This window comes from Lissotriton vulgaris, chromosome 2_1, assembly GCF_964263255.1.
Source record: "Lissotriton vulgaris chromosome 2_1, aLisVul1.2, whole genome shotgun sequence".
Taxonomy (NCBI): domain Eukaryota; kingdom Metazoa; phylum Chordata; class Amphibia; order Caudata; family Salamandridae; genus Lissotriton; species Lissotriton vulgaris.
This window is the reverse complement of record NC_141687.1, coordinates 634,659,013-634,677,345: the sequence shown is the minus strand read 5'-3', so window position 1 is coordinate 634,677,345 and position 18,333 is coordinate 634,659,013.

The following is an 18,333-nucleotide window of genomic DNA, read 5'->3' as shown; positions in this document are numbered from 1 at the left end:
ACGCATATTGCGATCATCCCGCCACGGGCACGTGAGCAGGTGTTTCGGAATCGGAAGCACTTCCACTCCCTTAACGTGCAGGTGGTGTGCCAGGCCGACAACATTATCTCACATGTGTGTGCAAGATTTCCTGGCTCTGCACATGACGCCCACATCATGCGGAGCAGCATAGTCCCACGACTGATGGCAAATCTGCGTCCGGCACAAGCCTGGCTTGTTGGTGAGTATGCTGTGGTGACTGGAGTGATATCTGGGTGGCTTGGTGTGGCCACATGTTCAGGTACTGATGTCTGTCTCTCTCTCTAATTCCCACATACACAGGCGACTCGGCTTACCCAAACAGGCCTTGGCTTCTGAGTCCAATTCGCAATCCCACCACAGCAGGAGAAATGCGATACAACGATGCCCATGGTAGGACACGTCGAGTGGTGGAACGAACTTTTGGCCTGCTTAAGTCTAGGTTTCGGTGCCTAGATAAGACTGGAGGGGCCCTGCCTTACGCACCTGGCAAAGTATGCAAGATTGTGATGGCCTGCTGCATGCTCCACAACCTGGCTGTGCGAAATAACATTGCACTGATCTTGGACCCAGATGAACAGCAAGTTCCTCGCCCTCCCGACCCAGCCATGTCGACTGATGAGGATAGTGGTGAGGAGGAAGGTGTGGACCAGAGGCGCCAGCTCATAGAACGCTACTTCCCTTGACTGTGAGTGTGCCCCTCTTGTGCTGCTTGTGTATGCCCTGTGTAGGTTTGCTGCTCTGGTGTCATTGTGTTGGGGATCAGCTATGTGTTTTGTTATGTGATGTATGCATGTGTGTGTGTGTCTTCATTTATGAGTACATGCACTTCTCCATGATGTGTGTAGTGTCAGCCATTCGTGTAGTGATGTGTGTGGTTTGTTGTAAGTTGCACTGCAGTGAGTTGGGATGAGTGTGATGCTGTTTACTAACGTCTGTTTGCGGGTTCTATGTTTCCCTAGGTCACTCCGTTGCGGCATGATTCTGTACCTGTTGGATCCCTGAACCTGGTTACGTCTGTTTCTGATGCAATCATGTGAATAAACATGGAGGCAACACATCATTGAGTGAGTAAGTGGTATTTATTTACAGATTGTGCATAGGGGTAGGTGCATATTTACAAAGGAGTGAAGGGGTGGGGGAGTGACTGTCCAAGGTAATGGTGGATGAAATGGCCGTGCAGACACCACATAGGGTGGTGTGTGCCTACTGCAGCAGGCCTGTGGGAGGTGGGACCGGATACTTTCCAGGTAGGATCGGAGGCTCACGTACTCCAAAGAGTCACTGTCGGCTCTTCTTGGAGCGTGTGCCATGTGCTCCAACACTGCTCTCGGCGACTTCGTTCCTCGGACGGCCCCTCCGTCTTTGTGCCGGGACGGGGTCAGCTAGGGGCGCAGGCTGATCCTGTACCACATCCGCCGCCAGGGGCGCAGTCGGCGGTGGCGGTGTTGTGGCCGGTGCCGATGTTTGAGGGGGGGAGGAGGGGGTGGTGTTGGCGGATGCCCTGGCGCTGAAGATGTCGACCAGTTGGCCAAGCCGCCTCTCGATGGCCCCCAACATGGCGGTGTTATCCACAAAGTCCTGGTGGGCCCGGTCTGCATGTTCCTGGCTACGTGCATAGCCCGCCTCCACCCGGACTAGTGCTTCATGGCACTGTTGCACAGCAATCAGTGTTGTGTCATCTGCCCTTCTTTCCGCCCTGCTCCTGCCTGCAGGATCTGCCCTTGCAGTGGTGGGTTGCCTGACTGTCTCCCGGCGTGGCTGGGATGGCGCAGGCCCAGCGTTGGCGGCGGGGTTGGGCAGGGTGGCAGGGGCAGAAGTGGTGGTAGTAGTGGTGGTGGTCGAGGTGGTGCTGGAGGCAGCTGTGCAGGTCCGAGTCGCCGGTGTCGTTGTGATGCCAGTGCCCGTTGTTGTAGTTGCAGGTGTGACCTGCGTGGCAGAGGTCCCTGGCTGGGTGCTTGGTCCGGCACCATCCTCTGCCCCGGAGTTGGCTGCACTATCGTCCCATGAGTGCTCGGAGTTTGGGGATGCTGGAGGCCTGGTGTCAATGGCGGAAGTCAGATTAGGATCCCCTGCAAAAGAATAATGTGATGATGAGTAATGTTGCCTATATGTGTACATGTATTTATGGTTGACATTCAGTCGGCATTGGCACACACCCCACCCACCACCACCACCCTCTCTATGGACATGGGGGCCTGTTGGAAGTTGTAGTTCCGACCCCTCACACACCCCACCCACCACCACCACCCTCTCTATGGACATGGGGGCCTGTTGGAAGTAGGACTAGTGACCCCTCACACACCCCACCCACCACCACCACCCTCTCTATGGACATGGGGGCCTGTTGGAAGTTGTAGTTCCGACCCCTCACACACCCCACCCACCACCACCACCCTCTCTATGGACATGGGGGCCTGTTGGAAGTAGGACTAGTGACCCCTCACACACCCCACCCACCACCACCACCCTCTCTATGGACATGGGGGCCTGTTGGAAGTTGTAGTTCAGACCCCTCACACACCCCACCCACCACCACCACCCTCTCTATGGACATGGGGGCCTGTTGGAAGTTGTAGTTCCGACCCCTCACACACCCCACCCACCACCACCACCCTCTCTATGGACATGGGGGCCTGTTGGAAGTTGTAGTTCCGACCCCTCACACACCCCACCCACCACCACCACCCTCTCTATGGACATGGGGGACTGTTGGAGTGCTTTAGAGGTTGGTGAGTATGTGGACTGCATGCAAGGCTGGGGTATGTGGGATGTGTCTTCAGAGTTGTGTGGCCCACACCGTGTTGTTGTGTTTGTGGTGGTTGGTTGGTACTTACCAGCCTCTTCTCCATCAGGGAGTCCATCGAGGGTGTCAGGGTGCAGGATGGTCAGCACCCTCTCCTCCCACTCGGTGTATGGTAGGGGTTCCGGGGGGGTTCCACCGCCGGTATGGTTGGCCCGGAGGAAGTTCTTGGCTCTTATAGACTTCACCCGGGTCTTCAGGTCATGCCACCGCCTCTGGATGTCACCCTTGGTTCGCGGAACGCTCCCGGAGGCATTGACCCTGGTCACGATGCGGTCCCACAGGCTGTTCTTCCGAGCTATGCTCGTCTGCTGCACGAGGGACCCGAAGATGTGGGGTTCCACACGAAGGATCTCTTCCACCATTACCTTGAGCTCGGTGTCGGAGAATTTGGGATTCTTTTTGGGTGCCATGGTGCTCGGGGGGGTGTTTGTGTGGAGTGCGGAGGTGCTGGTGTGTGCTGTTTGGGTGTGGTGTGGTGGGTGTTTGTGTGAAGGGTGTCTTTGGGTGTGGTGTGGTGGGTGTTTGTGTGCAGGGTGTGTTTGGGTGTGGGTTATGTGTCTGAATCTAATAGTTTGCTGTAAGTCAAGTATTGGCTCCTGCTGTCAGCTATGCTGGGATGCAGAGGATTTCAGGAGTGGGTGGGAGTCATTTTATAGTCTGTGTGTTGGCCCTGTGTAAATGTTGATTGGCCGTCAGGTGATAGGTGGGTGTGTTGTAAGGTGTGGTCTATGCAGTTCTTGGGGGTGGGTACTTGTGTCTTGTGTTTGGTTTAGATGTGTCAGGTGGGTTGTCGTCCATTTTGCTGTGTTTGGTGATGGATTCTGTCGGTATGAATGCCATTTGAATGACTGTAGGGATGTTGGACTTCCGCTGTGGTGCCCCGTTTCTCATTGCATTGCTACCGCCGCGGACGTGGATCGCGGTGGCTACCGGGGTACTTGCGGAGTTATCCTGATTGCGGACACGGAAAGTACGCAGGTATCGCGGGGGAGGTTGTTGTTCTCCTGGTCATGTGCGTACGCGGCGGTCGGTGTTTTGTGGGTTCCGTCCGCATGCCGCGGAATCAGGTGTACTTCGACCGCCGCGGACGGGGATTGTTGTGCTCCGTCCGCCGCGGTCGGCGTTTCGGTCACATTTGATCCTAATCGCTTATGCGGTTTTTCCGCGGCCAGGTCCGGAGTATCTTGCCACCTTCCACGGCGGACGGAGCACGTTTCCGTCCGCGATCCTGATCGACCCCTATGTTTGGGTTTTCCTCTGAGGATGGTTGTACCTAAAGGATATTGGCTTTTTGTGTGATTTGAATATTTTTGCTGTTGGGGGTTCCTAGATAATCTTTTTCTTCATAGGTTTTAGAAATGTATTTATTTAAACATTTATTATTAATTATTAGTTTCATAGCATTTAATGATATGTAAAATGCGGCTCTATATTCAATTTTTTATCAAATGGTAATGTCGATTATATATCTATGAATTTTTCTGATTGTCTTTTACTTCTAATCTGTAACATTGGTACATTTCTCTTGTTCATTCCTATCTTTTATGAATTTGTTATTGTAGAGAAATGTGGCACATGATTGCTGATTTTCATATTTTTCAAATGGTTATTCATACAAACACTGTGGAAACTTTTAATGAGCTGACTGTTATATGCTGTTCCTCTATGTATGTGTTGCTCTCCTTTTTTTATTACTTCCATTTTCTATTTTATCTCTTCTATGGCCGGTGATAAATAATGGCCTTTTTGGCTGCTCTTTTCATGTTTCCCCCGTTTATGTTTCTGGTCTATTATTGACTTCCCCATGTGGGGTTTTTCTTCTCATTTGTGCAGTTTGTGGTTTTTTCTCACCTCTTTTTTTCTCACCTCTTCTTTCTTTCATCTTTCTATGCTTCTTTTTTTCTTTCTCCTTTCCTTTTTATGTCAAAGCCTAGAGCTGCGCACATGCGCAGTCTCGCTGGCGAGATTTCGTGTTTTCAGGAGGTGTCAGTAATGGGCTTTAAGCCACGCCCCTTTTTCTGATTGGCCGGTGTCACTGTTTATGCTTAACGGTGGCCAGCTATTGGGAGAGAGCTTGTGGTGATGTACACTTTTCTCTATTTCTGCAGTCCCACTTGGACGGACTGACCTGCCTTCCTTCTGCCGTAAAAGCTTTATTATCTTTATGGGGTCAAACAGATGGCCCCATAAAGATAACAAACCAAAGGAAATCATGCCAAGGCAGTTCAAGTGGGATGGCAGAAAAACAGAAAACTGTATGTCATGGCCAAGCGCTTGTTTGTTACCCCGTTGCATGCCTCTGAATTTATTTTTCAATAATTCGTCAGAGTCTGAGTGCTTTATGTATTGTTCTTTAGGCCAGCTGTCCAATTGTGTGCCTTTCTCAAAGACCAATGGTTTCTGCCTGTTTCTGACCCCACCCCGGCCATTCCACATTCTGGGTGTGGTCATTCTCTGGTTTCAATGAGCCCCGCTCCAGTACGTGACAGCGTGACCCAGTGCGAAGTAAAAGAGCGCTGGACCAGTGAGAGGCCTACGGGTACCAGTCACTTCATTTAGAAGCAGTAGGCAACAGCAGTTCTAATGTGCGGGGCAGTGCCTTCTCAAGACACATAAAGTGCCTGTGGCACCCCTGCTTTTCCAGTAACGCACTAACAAATACTTACGTACACACACCATACCCGTGTACCTTGGTCTTGTCCTACCATACCCATGCTGCCTTCTGCGTGGCCGCTCATAGCAGAAAGGGACCTCATTCCTCAACCTCTGCACTCACTGTGGTGCAAGCCTTAACCCAACATGAGAGGCGTCATGTGCATCTTACTCCTTGCCAACAACAGCACTGGTTTACCCTACAAATGGCTTCACCCAAGGACTCCAGTCCTGTCCGAGCACCCCTGCTTTTTCAGCACAGCTGCAACAAACCACAGCAGTGCACTGGCACAGCATCTCAACACTGTCCTGTTGCATGCCATTTTGCATTGCTACCCCTCCACAGGACACTGTTCTAACTCCCGTGTATCACATGCCCCTCCAATACAAAATGAAAAGGTACTAAACAGGCAGAGAGCAGGAGCACAGTAGCAGGCACAGGAGATGGGATAGCTTGGTGCTCCTTGCAATCAGGAGCTATGAAGCTGGCTCAGCTTGCCCTTGCTTTGGTCACCACAAGGCTGGGCATGAGGGATGCCAGGCTGCAACATAGGCACAGGCAGGCACTGAATTAGGCCACCCTCCCCCGGACACTCCCTCTATGTGGAGCCTGTCTGCGTGGCTGCCCGTGGTTTTAGGACAAGAAGAATGCGGATGGAAGTCCCTGCCATGCAAATGTGTTGCACTTTATCACGTGGCACAGTAATAACAAAACAAACGGCAACAGAATGCGTTTTGTTATTGGTTGTGCACACCTATAAAATAATCCGCTCCCCTACTGTCCTCCAGGTACAGCGGTCCTGGGACATTTTTCTGACTGGGGAGCTGGCTGGGGGCATCTGATGTGTCATGTTCAGAGGCTTCTGGGAAAAGAAATGGGGTGGTCACGTTAATTTAAAAAAATGTGGGTCTGTCGATTGTCTCGGCGGAACACGATCTTGAGGGTAGGTGGCTTCTTACGCGTTTATCTAATGGGTCATCTGATCTTTATATTATGAATATAAATGCTCCCAATGGTGATGACCCATCCTTCTGGCGAACAATAACCAAGAAGCTCTCTGAACTATCTATAAGTGATAAATTGATTGTTGGGGGGGATTTTAATCTGCCAATGGATCCTATCTTGAACAGATACTCTTCATTCAAATTCCGTCCACCCAGAGCGCACAAACAAATGCTTACTATATGTTCTTCCCAACTGCTTACAGATGTGTGGAGAATGCATAATCCTACTGGTAGTGATTTTACCTTTTTTCTTCTCCCCATTCTAGTTTCTCTCACATTGACTACCTCTTGATTCAAGCTAATATGTTGAAAAATACTACAAATGTGACAATTCATCCTATAGTTGCCTCTGATCATGCAGCAGTTTCTTTCACTCTTCTTAATTTGACAGATAGTTTTGGACCACGTACTTGGCGTCTTAATACAGAAATCTTACATGATGACAAAGAAGTTGAGTTGCTTGATGCAGCAATACATACCTTTTTCAGAGAGAATTAATCATCCGTGACATCCCCGTAGTATTATGGGACTCTTTCAAATGTACCCTTAGGGGTAATATTATTCACATAATTGCACGACAGAACAGTGTTATTAAAAAAGAGCTCCTCTCGCTGACAGATAATATTAAGCATAAAGAATCATTATATAGAGGTTCTAAAGAGAAAACGCTATTGCAGGAAATTAAATATCTTAAATATGAGTATAACTCTATCTTGACCATGAGGGTATACATTGGGATGCAACGACAAAAATCAAAACGTTTGTTACTAAAAAATCAAGCAGGTAAAGTTCTAGCGGCGACTTTAAAATATCAGGACACTAACGTTCGATCCACTCAGATTACCTGTATTACAGATACTGCGGGTACTTGGGAATTCCTGACTATGGATATTCTGGAGGTATCTCATGATTTTTATTCCAATCTATATACCCCTAAACACCAATCTTCTTTGGCGCAGTGCCAACAATTCATGGCCTCTATTCCTACTCACACCATTGCTGACATGGATATAGAATCTCTAAGTAAACCAATCGAGCCTGAAGAAATTATTCAAGCCATTAAGGCAACTCGATCAGGGAAAGCTCTAGGGCCGGATGGTTTTTCCATAGAGTTCTTTAAGAAATTCCTTTCATCGTTAATACCACACCTCCAAAAGGTTTTTGACACTTTTGTCTCCTCTGGGAAGGTATTGGGTTCGGCAACGGAGGCTGCTATAGTGGTTATCCCCAAAGAAGAGAAAGATCATTCGGACCCCAAAAACTTCCGTCCTGAAAAAATGTTTGCAAAAATTTTGGCAAAATAAATTGGAGCGCCATATTCCTATACTCATTCATCCCTCCCAGAGAGGTTTTGTTAAGGGAAGACTGGCTAGGGATAATATCCGCACATTCTCTCATATTTTAGAGAAAGCAAAGGGGTCTAGTTCTCCATTGGCAGCTATTGCACTTGACGATGAGAAAGCTTTCGATAAGGTCTCCTGGCCTTTCCTTCAAGCAGTACTTCAATCTCATAACTTGGGAGATGTGTTCATTGGAATGGTTATGTCATTATATACTCAACCTAAGACAAATATTAGGAATAATGGAGCTTCTTCATCCTTCTTTGATCTTGGCCAGGGCACCTGGCAGGGTTGCCCATTATCACCACTTCTCTTTTTATTGTCTATTGACCCAATTCTTCGACTACTTAATCTTAATCAGGACATTTGGGGCCTTCAATTTGGTTCACAGCACATCAAAACGGCCGCGTATGCGGATGATGTTCTTATCTTCTCAGAAGATATAGAAAGAGCAATTCCTGCTATTTCTCGCATTATCAAAGAATTTTTCTCTTGTTTCAGGGTATACTTTAAATAAAGACAAAACGGAAATTTTTCCTCTTAATCGATTATGCTTTTCTTTTCTTCTCACATGGGAGATGTGGGATACAAGTGGAAGTCTGAGTGGCTTAAATACTTAGGGATCTGGTTTTGTGCGACGTTGTCGGATACCTTCTCTTATAATGAATCTCAAGTATCAGATAAAGTGAAAAAGCTGTTGGAGGTCAGGTCGCCTAAGTTCATCTCATGGTGAGGACGTCTCCAGACATTGAAAATGATGATAACTCCCATTGTTAACTTTGTGTCATCGATGCTCCCTATCAATCTCTCCTCTTCTTTTTTTCATGAAATGGATGTGATCACCTCTAAATTTCTCTGGAGTGACAAACGTGCCAGGATCGCGTACAAACAATTGAGGAAATCTTATGATAAGGGTGGTTGTAATTTCCCAGATTGGAGCTTATATCGGTCAGCGTTCTTAGCCTCTCAGGGGGCTCTATGGTTTTCTTCTGATACTAGGCATATTCCGTCATGGCTGTATATAGAAACAACATGTGTGTTCTCCCTTACCTACCTCTGTTGTGATGACTGCATCTACATTGAATTTCCCCTTCTCTGGACGCCATTTCGGCATTGAAAAAGATTGATAGGAGAGTGTCCTTACACATTCCAAACTCTAGATGGTCCTCTTTGTGGCACAATCCCAGGATTAAGATTCAGGTGGATGCGGAGACAAGGTTACACTGGACCAACAAAGGCATTACATTGGTCAAGCATTTCTATCATGTTAACGATGATCCTTTACCTTTCTCTTCGTTGGCATCAATATAAAGTCTCAATAATATTGATTTCTATTCATTCCTTAAAATTAAGGTAGCTTTGTCCAAAAGCACTTTTCATCCGGACTCAAATACTGTTTCTCTCCTACAGCTTTGGGGTAAATCAGGAAATGTTGCTTCTAAGATATATATGTTTTTGTTTATCACTCCGCCATCACTTTCTACGGTTACACAGCTCAAATAGATACACCATTTTGATTCTGATGTATTCAAACATATTACACTAGACACTTGAAAACCCATTGGGAAATTTTCCCTACATAATAAAATTGTTCCTTCTCTGATTCAATCAATGTTTTTCACCATCAATCTTCTACATTGGATCCCAGCTTGTCTGTATGCACTCAAACCTAAAGATGATAATCTTTGCTGGAACTGTAAAAGTGCTGCTGATGCCTCTCAGCATATGTTTTTTGAGTGCTTCCTTCTCCAAATTTTTGGGGAGTTAATCCACAAGTATTTATTACTAATTTTTAATATCCAGTTTGAGCTTTCCTTTCCCATAGTTTTGTTGGGTCCTTGGGCAGCTTCATCTCCACTTCCTTTAGACAGGTTAGATTTACAACTTCTGGATCTATTGTTATCAATAGCTGTTAAGATTATATTGTCAGAATGGAAATCTTTTAATTTCTTATCGTATCACACATGGTGGGCATGGGTATCGTTTCTCCGCAGTGCTCACACTTCAGTGGAGGAGGGACAATATACCCCTTTTATCTTTTCTGGTGTCTGGAGATCGCTTGATAAATATATCCATTTAGCCTCTCAGGGTCTGGTGGTTCAATATCCTTTTATCACTGCTGATTGATTTTCCCTTTTCTTTTAGTAAGGCTGGTGTACCTTTCTCTTTTTCTCTTCTTCTTTTTCTCTCTCTATCTTCTTATTCTTTTCTTTCCTTTTTCTCTTCTTCTTTCTCTCTTTGGTTTTCTTTTTTCTTGTGGGTCTTTTTATTTATCCTTTCTGTGATCAATTATTCTTACTTAAATGTAATGCAAATTAAATGACATGATTAGGTTCTTATCTATCTGTTTTTATTACGGTTTATCCATTATATATATCATTGCTCATATTTATTCTTTTTAATAATTATTTATTGTGCAAGATGTTGTTACATGTTGTAGTACCTTAATTATTTATACTCTCTCTCTTAAATGAATAAAAATATTTGAACAACAAAAAAAAAATAATACACAATAGTTGCCACCCGAGATTGTGGCACCTCTAAAGTGGCTTTTTAGATGTATATGATGATATAGGGTTTATGAGATATTGTAAACAATTTCTATACCTGATTTTAGCTGTGCATAAGAGGGAAATTAGGCATGTTAACGGTCCTCATAGTAGTGAATTGGGAATGAAATATACACTAGTATTTGGAGGATGCAAATGTTACCTTTGTACGATGTGGATGTTCGCATAAGTTTAGAAAAATATGAGGTATGACTTGATAGATTTCCACTGTTGTTAGTGAATTATCCTGTCACCTGTGCATTGTTATGATGGCCATGTGCAGGCACATAGGCTTACCTTCAGAAGTTTTAAGGATGAAGCTCAGACATTGGTAATTCTGTCATTGTGTTTCTATGGATGCATCCATGGACTGTTCTGGCTGTGTATGTCATCAGTTTGAAATTGCCATACCTTACATGACCCCATCTAGACCGTCGTCCATGTACATAGGTGCAAACCACTTAGGTTGGAAGGGTGCATGATACACATATATGGTTGTTTTGTAAAGCCCCGTTGGTTTGGAAATAGATATAATCAGTGTGCAAACATATGGCTACCAATCAACCACCAATTGACCCATATCGCCCAATCAGTGGCTCCTAATTAAGATCAGTCATAAACCCTGAATTTTATGATTAGTATGTATATAGCACAATGTCTACCTAGATTGGGGTTGTCCTTAGCACATTCATAGAAGAAAACTGAGCTTTCCTATTTTTATTTATAGTGAACTAAAAAGTAGGACATTTTAACACTGGTAGAAGTAATAGGGGCTTTTTTACAAGCCCCTTGCGCCGCTGGTGTGTCACTTTTAATATGGGAAATATTGACGTGCCAGAGGCGCAAGGGGATTGTAAACAAGACCAACAGTGTTTATACGAGTGACTTCTACCTCATATATAAAAATATGATTACCATTAATGACTAATTTTAGTAGTATCAGCTCAATTCAAATGTGACCAACTTGACTAAGATAGTTTCAGTTGGTCTGGCACAAATGTGTAATATTTATTGCTCACTTGATTCACCATATCATACATAACATGAATACATTTCAGGAAAAGACACCTAGCACCACAATTGCAAACGTTTAACATTAACAACACTATTACACAGACCTCCAATGATTTATTCTGTATACCAATAATAAGCTACTCTGAATAAATCGTGATCGAATATTTCTTCTCATATATACGATTTTTACATAAAGGCCATACACTGTTTCTAATGTAACCTTAGCCCAGAATATGTTGCTTGTTAGTCAGTTTTGAATGGTTAGTGCTGTGCCCCTTAAAAAAATAAAATAAAATAAGTTGCTATTACTCACTCTCCATTGAGCCAAGTATTCGCCCATCACTGACCATAAACAAGTACTGTAAGATCTGAAAATCACCACAAGAAGGCTGGATTGGGACAAGTATGTATTTATTTCCCAGGAGCGCCGGGAACCACTTCTCTACTCTGCGCGGTCGGCGCCATTGACCAAGATGGCCGCCTTCTGCTTCCTGTCCCGGCCCCTTCCGTGTCCGGGTGACGGAACACTAGAACGTCGCCACATATCTCCCCCCTTTATGCAATAACAGATAACATATAACAGGATTCTCGTTTTTACTTGCAGTTCATTTCAAAGTCCTTGAACTTCTCTGGCATCTTTACGACTCTTCCAGCTCTCGTCTTAGTCACTCCGTTTCCTCCTTCACTCGTCTGCACCAACACGTCACTCCTGTCTCCTGTACCTCCCGGTTCGCTTTTTATCCTCTCTCTTCCCGATCCTTCCTTGCACCAGTCTCTCGCTCTTTCTGTCTCTTCCAATCCTTCATCTCTTCCAGCTCTCCTCTCATTCACTTGCTGCGTACCTTCTTCTACTTCCTCTCTGTTCATTCCACTACTTACTTCTTCGCCATCGTCTACATACTCTGCTCCTTCCTCGTCCTGTGACCACACCTTTCCATCACTGAGCAGGGCCGACCTGGCGTAAGGTTCTATTACTTGCAGGGGAGGTGAGAACTTGCTCTCCCCCTTCCTTTTTAGGATTGCCAGTATCACCCTTACCCATTCGCCCTTCTCCAGTGACACTCCCTGGGTACTATGTCTTTTGTTGAAGTGTTCGGTGTACACCTCCTGTGCCTTCTCCAGATTCCTCCTAACCACAGCAGGCAACCATTTACTTTGCACCACCATTTTCCTCCACACCGTGTTGTCCTTTATAAAAGCATCTCTCCCTCTCAAAACTTTGAAGGGACTGTATCCCGTGCTCCCCAGGATGATTCGGTAGGCCCATATCATCTTCGACAACTCTTTCTCCCAGTCCAGTCCTTCATTTATGGCGGATTGAATTGTGCCCATAATCACTCGTTGAAGCGTTCAACTTGTCCATTCCCCGCCGGGTGATAGATGGGGGTGTGCCTAACTTCTATTCCATTCCTAGATACAAAAGCCTCCCATCTTGCAGACGTGAACTGTGGCCCATTGTCGCACGTGATGATTTTTGGGATACCTTCCCTGACGAATATGGTGCGTAGAAAATTTACCGCCGTGTCAGTATCAACAGTCTCCTTCACTTCCACCTCTGGCCATTTGGAATACTTGTCGATGAGAACCAACGCATATTTCTGAACCCCTTCTTTGTTGAGAATGGGTCCCATTATGCCGACGGAGACCATCTCCCACGGTCCATCTGGTACTGGGAACCTTCCCAACGGTGGTCTCAACATACTCTGGGATTTGTCCGCCTTGGCACACGACTCACACTGTCTTACATGTCTTTCTACCTGGGCATCGATGGCTGGCCACCAGTACGCTTGCCTGGCCAGGGCCTTAGTTTTCGTGATTCCTTGATGCCCTTCGTGTAGTAGTACCATCAAGTGATCAATTATGCCTTGCGGTGGAATTACTTTGTCGCCTCTTAAAAGGAACATAGGATTCTCTGCTAGAGACAGTTCGTCCCTTACCTCCCAGGATCTTCTTAGTGCTTCCTTGAGATGTCTTTTTTCTGGCCACCCATGGACGACATACCCCTTAATGGCTTCCAAGTCTTCATCTGCTCTGTACGCCTCTTCCCATTCATGTGCACTAATTACATTCTCCATATCCTGGATGGTGGCCACTACGTATCCTTCCCACCTTGGGTTCTCTTGCTTGTCCGCCTCTTCCATGCCCGCTGCTCGACTCAGAAAGTCCGCCACCTTGTTCTGTGGCCCTGGTATGTGCTACACCTCATATACAAAGTCCAGCAAACGCAGGGTCATTTTGGCGATCCTTGGTGTCGCATGAGCATGGCCACTGGACGTCAGCACTTTGACCAGGGGTTTGTGGTCTGTTCTCACCAGGAATTTGGCGCCCCACAAATACTGCCTGAATCTTTCCATTGCCCACACCACGGCCAGCATCTCCTTTTCTATTACGCTAAATTTTTCTTCGTTGGGCGCAAGAGACCTTGAGGCAAAGCTGACCGTCGATGTCTCACCCTTCTCTGACCGTTGCATCAGCACTGCTCCCAGGCCACGGTCACTCGCGTCGGTTGTCAGAATGGACTCTGCGCTCGGGTCAAACCCTTTTAGGGGAATGGTCTCGCTCATCTCACGTTTCAAGGTGTCAAACTCTTCCTGTTCTTCCTGGTTCCATTGGAATCTGTTCTTTTCCTTCAACAGCTGGCGTAAGTAGTGCGTCTTAGTGGCAAAGTGGGGAATGAACTTGCTGTAGTACTCGGCCATTCCCAGGAATGACCGAATGTCCTCTTTCTTACCAGGGGTAGGTGCCTCTAGAATGGCTTTCATGTTGGCTCTTTTAGGCTCGATACCCTTCTCACTCACTTTGTGGCCAAGATACGTGAAGGACTGCATTCCAAACTTGCACTTTGCCCATTCAGCCGTCAATCCGTTTTCCTGTAATGTACGCAGTACTGTGTGCAGTTTTTCATTGTGTTCCTGTTTGGACTTTCCCATGACCAGGATGTCGTCCTGGAAGAACTGAACACCTTCCACGTTCCTCAGGATTCTGTGCATCATCTTATGAAAAACAGCGGCCGCTGAGGCCAGGCCGAAAGGCATCCTCACGAACTCGTAGCAGCCGAAAGGTGTGATAAACGACGTGAGGTGGCTGCACGATGGATGTAGCTTCACCTGGTTGTAGGCCGACGACAAGTCCACCGTGGAGAACCATTTGATGCCTTTGGTTTTTGCCAGCATCTCATTTATGCGGGGCAGGGGGAACTTGTCGACCAGGATGTTTTTGTTCAGTTCTCTAAGATCGACACACAGCCTCTCCTTTCCATTCGGCTTCTGCGCTACCACCAAGGGCGATAGCCAATCCGCGCTCTTGATGGCTCTTATCACACCTTCTCCTTCCACCCTGTCAAGTTCTGCTTGTACCGCTTTCCTACATCGGAAGGGGATGTTCCTGGCCTTGTGTACAACAGGTGTCGCTCCCCCCTTCAATTTTATGAGGTGCTTGTACTTGATTAGCTCACCTATTTGTCCACTGAACACCTTGGGGTATGCCCTGTGCCAGGCGTCAACATTGTCCTTTTCCTCCATGTCCATCAGCAAGAGTTTTTCTATGCCTCCTGGATTGAGCTGTATCCCTAATGCCCCTTGGTCCTTCCAGCTGAGTTCTGAAGGGCCCTTTTCAGCAATGTACAATTTGCAGCTCGCCTGACGGCCTCTGAACTCAAACAGTAAGGGGCAGTATCGTAACATAGGAATCCTTTGTCCTGTGCATGTAACAGGTCTTAAATCCATGGGATGCAATTCCTCTTCTATCTTGGACACGAATTTCTCCTCCCACACCTTTCTCTGTATTATGGAGATGGGCGCTCCACTGTCCGCAATCATTTCTATTGGCACCCCTCCAATGTGCATGTCCAATCTGGGCTTTTCTGACTCAGCCCCTTCCATTTCCAGTATATGGACATCAATGTAGAGAACCTCCTCCAAGTCATCTTCCTCCTCTTTCTTCGCTACTTCTTCCTGGTGTTCTTGATCCACATATCTGACCATGGCCCCTTTTGGTTTTCGGCGGCACACCTTTTCATAGTGCCCGAACACACTGCAGAATGAACATTTCGCCCTGAACGCCGGGCACGCTTTGTCGTTTCCCAAATGTGACATACTTCCGCACCTGTAGCAGCTCGGGCGTCCGCCTTTTCCTGTTCTCTGGTCTGTGTGGCTGGTCTGGGAGGTTAGTTTGCCTTCTTGGCTTCTTTGTGGGTGTCTCTGCTTCGTTCGTTCGCCTCTCACAGGCGTCATGATCTTGCAGATCGTCTGTGTCCCTCCTGCCTCCTTCCTGGCAGCTTGCGCGCAGCACTTGCTGGGCTAGCTTGATTGGGGATAGCCCGACCAGGTGGGCTCTCCGGCGTCGGTTGTTCGGCCTTGTCCACGTCACTGGGTTCGCCGCCTGTCGCTCCCCTTTGTGCCACCCCTTTTTGGACTGGTTGCTCTTGCAGGCCGTCCCCTTCTGCTGGGTCCGCCGTGCCCGACTCTTCCCCACGTCTGTGCCGTGCCGCCAGTGTGCTGTGTGGGGCCCTTGCTCTGTGGGTGGTGTGTTGCGCCCAGGACAGCGTTTATCCCAGGGCCGGCGCCCAATGTGTTGCTATGCGCCGGTCCTTCACTTGCGGCGCCCTTTACAGTGGTGTGTGACCGGCTGGCGTACCTCTGTGCGCTTCGCGATCCTTGGTGTGCCTGGGGCGTTGTTGCGCTTCCACCCGGGACTCCCTCGGGTCCACTGCCACACTCCGGGTCGTTGGTGAGTCCGTCTCTTCTTTGTTTCTGCCTTTCCCGTTTACTCGCGGTGAGTGGGGGGGCAGTTGCTAAAGCCCATGCCTCGTCGCCATTGTAAGATCAGAAAATCACCACAAGAAGGCTGGATTGGGACAAGTATGTATTTATTTCCCCGGAGCGCCGGGAACCACTTCTCTACTCTGCGCCGTCGGCGCCAATGACCAAGATGGCCGCCTTCCGCTTCCTGTCCCGGCCCCTTCCGTGTCCGGGTGACGGAACACTAGAACGTCACCACAAGTATTTCTAAAGCTATAAACAAAGTTACAGAAGAGTGACTCTCAGGCAACACGCCTCACATAGCTCAAGGTTTCTTTTCGTTAGGCATTTTTTTTTTACCCAAAAGGCCTCCTTGCCGTCTTCCAGACTATTGTATCTCCGCTAACTAAAATCTTAGACTGTGTATCAGTTTTTCAGCATTCCCAAAAATATCTGTTTTTAGTCAAGCCAGGTTGCATCCTATGTTTCATGGTTGGAAAAGCTAAAAGAAGTCCAAAACATGTATATTTAAATCCCTTTCCAGAACCTTTCCCAGTAAGTGATTGAGTGGAAGAGTTAAATCCACATACCACAGCTATCCCTTTTTTCGAAAAAGATTGGTGTTACTTTCTGTCCACGGATACCAATTTTAAAGCTTTTTTATTGATTTTCTGAACAAACAGTACAATTATGAACCACTTAACAGCAGGTGGAGTGTATGGTTTAGTCCCTGCATTCAGGTGCCTTTACCATCCCACCTATGTAATCAATAGTTGTACGCGTCAGTGATTGCTTCCTAGTTATCTACTATTTATTGTGGTTATTTCATTCATATTGATCACTCAACAATTCTATTGCCTTCACCACAATTTATCCTATTTTCGTCTGACAGGATGTTTCATTTTCATATCATTTTCATATCATTCAATCAATATGTTCAGAGATTTGAGGGGGATTGTAATAAGTCAAGTGGCACCTAATGCAGTTAATATATTTTCCTGTCTTCTAGGTCTCAGTTTTCCTGTTTTGCCTTCTGCAATTACCTATTTCAGCAAATAATGTGTCCTTAATAGAAATGTAGTTCCCAAGAGTTTATAAATGACAGAAATATCTCTATGGTTATTACTATCACCATGAGCAGTCATGTTGGAACAGGATAATGGACTTAAATTCCAACCTGATATTTTTTTACACTCATTTCACTGCCTTCTAGAATTTATTTAGCTCCATGCTCATCCGCCACATATGCATGTCAGATAAATATACTCATATAAATTGTGTAAAGCCATAATATACACGTTGTTAATAAAGCACAAATAATATTAATGCGTAAAAATTCCTACAGTACCTACTTCAAGAGAGCATTTAGAACATAGGACCAGATGCATGAAGAAACCATTTTGCGGTTTAATAATTGTGAATCCTTGCGATTCGCAATTGGGAAATTGCAAAGCAGCATGCATGAAAGTGTGTTAAATACTTTTTGCGATTCCTATGGGATTGCAAATGACCTACCTCATGAATAATAATGAGGTAGGTCACAATTTGCAACTCCCCAGGAATCGCAAAAATCACATGGATGGTGGCCTGCTGGGGTCAGCAGACCACCATGTCTTTGATTGCTTTTAAATAAAGCAATAATTTTCGGGGGGAAATGCAGCCCGTTTTCCTTAAAGGAAAATGGATGCATTTCTAAAACAAAAATAAAAATTACTACTTAAAGTAGGTGGTGAAATGCAAAAGTTTCGTAACCGCATTTTGGTCACAAAACATTCCTACATGCTAATACGCCCTAAACACTCCCCTTCCTAAAAGCGAACTGCAAACCCATTTTGCGATTTGATAACAGGCATTAGAAAACCATTTTTTGCATTCACAAACTCAAAAATGCTTGATGCGTGTGCCCCATAGTTCTCAAATTTCTGGATTATTTTGCTCATCATCTGTGGTATCAAATACACCCTGTGCTTTTTATTATAATTCTTTTAACCATAACTGTATCTGAACTGTCTTCTTTTAGGAGAATGTTTAAGTTATTTTTAAATTATATGTTGAGGTGTGATAACCAAATCATAATGAGAACTTCACTTTGCCTATTGCTTTTTCCAAATATGTTTAGAGTTTTTTAATCATATACCACATCGAAGAGTTCTGTGCATCTGCCCCTCCGCGCGCAGCCAACCTCAGTTGTGCATAACCTTAGGTCATTT